The sequence below is a fragment of the Triticum dicoccoides genome, chromosome 1A, assembly GCF_002162155.2.
Source record: "Triticum dicoccoides isolate Atlit2015 ecotype Zavitan chromosome 1A, WEW_v2.0, whole genome shotgun sequence".
In the NCBI taxonomy this organism is placed as follows: Eukaryota; Viridiplantae; Streptophyta; class Magnoliopsida; order Poales; family Poaceae; genus Triticum; species Triticum dicoccoides.
This window is the reverse complement of record NC_041380.1, coordinates 140,450,175-140,452,767: the sequence shown is the minus strand read 5'-3', so window position 1 is coordinate 140,452,767 and position 2,593 is coordinate 140,450,175.

Genomic DNA, 2,593 nt, shown 5'->3' with positions numbered 1-2,593 from the left:
GTTGGCGATGCAAAGACTAGAACGAAACTCCTGAAATGCAGCGGTAGGCAATCCCTTGGTTATGATGTTGGCAAACTGTTGGGTGGTCGGTACATGAAGAACACGAAGCTGACCCAACTGAACCTTCTCGCGCACAAAGTGAACATTTAGCTCAATGTGTTTGGTGCGCTTGTGCTGCACCGGATTAGCCGCGAGATAGGCGGCCGACACGTTGTCTCAGAAGACCACAATAGCTTTCGGAAGAGAAATCCGAAGCTCACCAAGAAGGTGACGAAGCCAACAAGTCTCCGCAACGATGTTGGCAACTGCTCGGTACTCGGCCTCAGCACTCGAACGGGAGATAGTAGGCTGCCGTTTAGAGGACCAGAAGACAAGAGAGTCACCGAAGAAGACACAATAGCCAGACGTGGAACGTCGAGTGTCGGGACATCCAGCCCAATCCGCGTCAGTATAAGCAAGAAGCTCAGTCGAGGCGGATGCACGGAGACGAAGAGCGTAGGTCGGGGTGCCACGAATGTACCAAAGAATGCGCTTGACCAAAGACCAATGAACATCATGGGGCGAGTGCGTATGCAAGCAAACTTGCTGCACCGCAAACTGGATGTCTGGTCTAGTGAGCGTAAGGTACTGAAGGGCGCCCACAATGCTGCGGTAAAGAGCGGCGTCAGTAGCAGGTTGGCCAGGGGTGGCGGAGAGCTTCAGCTTGGCCTCAGCAGGTGTGGCGGCTGGCTTGCAGTCAGTCATGCCGGCATGGTCCAGAAGATCAAGAGCGTACTCGCCCTGATGCAGAAAAAACCCAGTGGCATCACGTCGCATATTAATGCGAAGGAAGAAGTGCGACGCGCCAAGATCCTCCAGCCGAAACTCAGAGCCGAGACGACCAATGATGTCAAAGATCCGCTCGGGAGGCAATGATGACAATATCATCAACATAGAGCAGAAGCATAGCCACATGATCAGCCTGATGTAGCACGAACAACGACGTGTCAGAGGTGGTGCTATGAACCCGAGAAGACCAAGGAACGCGGCGATGCACTGGTACCAGGCGCGCGGAGCCTGTTTGAGGCCATATAATGACCGTGACAACAGGCAGACATCATCCGATCGCTGAGGGTCAACGAACCCGCTCGGCTGCTGACAGAGAACTCGCTCCTGAAGATGGCCGTACAAAAAAGCATTGTTGATGCCGAGTTGATGTACGGGCTAGCGGCGAGAGGCAGCCAGCTGAAGAACCACACAATTCGTGGCGGGTTTGACGACCGGAGATAAAGTCTCAGAGAAGTCAACACCGGCACGTTGTGCAAATCCACGGACAACCCAGCGAGCCTTGTACCTGTCGAGAGAACCACCCGGGAGGAGTTTGTGACGAAAAACCCACTTGCCCGAGATGACATTCGCTCCAGGGGACGAGGAACAAGGGTCCAAGTCCGTTGGCGACAAGAGCATCGTACTCATCGCGCATAGCAACGGTTCAATGCGGATCACTCAACGCAGAATGCACCAATCACGGAACCGGGGAGAGGGTCGTGACGCTGAGGTTGTGGTAGCGCGGATTCGGTTGGCGCACCCCGACCTTGGCGCGCGTCACCATGGGGTGGTGAGGCGGCGGGGGAGGCGGGCGTGGACCGCGGTGACGGGCCACAATAGTCGGCTCGGATGATGATGAATACGCAGGCAGGGCCACGGGTGTTGGTGTCGCGGGCGTCGTCGAGGCATGAGAAGGCCCGACCGTGGATGGCGACAAGGGCGCCGACGGGCCCGAGAGGGCCGGCTCCTCCTGAGCCGACCAGAAGCCAGAGGGCCCGATCGTAGATGACGATGAGAGCGCAGACGGGGCCGAGGGGGCCGGCTCCTCCTGAGCGGACAAGGCCCCCGAGACCCCAGCTGGGGGCGCGCCCGGCTCCTCCAGAGCCAAGAGGCGGGGGCCCGGCGAGGCCTGGGAGGCCGGATCCTCCAAAGCCAAGAGGCGAGGGCCCAACGTGGCCTGGGAGGCCGACTCCCCCTGAGTTAGCGAAGGAAACGCTGAGGGCGGCGAGGCAGTGGACGACGAGGCCACAACCGCGCCTGAGCGACGGGGTGGAGGGAGCACAAGGGCTCCACGAGTCCATCGAGGAGAGGCATCCAGAGATGGCGAGGGACGCGATGCTGCCTGCTGAAACGGAAAAACAACCTCATCAAAATAAACGTGCCTAGACACGATCACACGATGGGACTCCGGGTTGTAGCAACGGAAACCTTTTGTGTTGGGTTGGTAGCCTAGAAAAACACAAGCGATAGAGCGAGGCGCCAGCTTATGTGGTGTCGTGGCGGTGATATTAGGATAACAAAGGGAACCGAAGACATGGAGATCATCATATGATGGAGGTGACTCGAATAAGAGATGATAAGGGGTGTAGTTCCATCGGGGTTTACAAGGCCGGATGTTAAGGAGAAGGGTAGCTGTGGCAAGAGCATCGGGACAAAACCGGGCAAGCATGTGTGCGTGGAAGAGCAATGCATGAACACTCTCATTAAGAGTGCGAAGAACACGTTCGGCACGACCGTTTTGCCGAGATGTATATGGACATGTGAGACAAAAAATGGTGCCATGAGT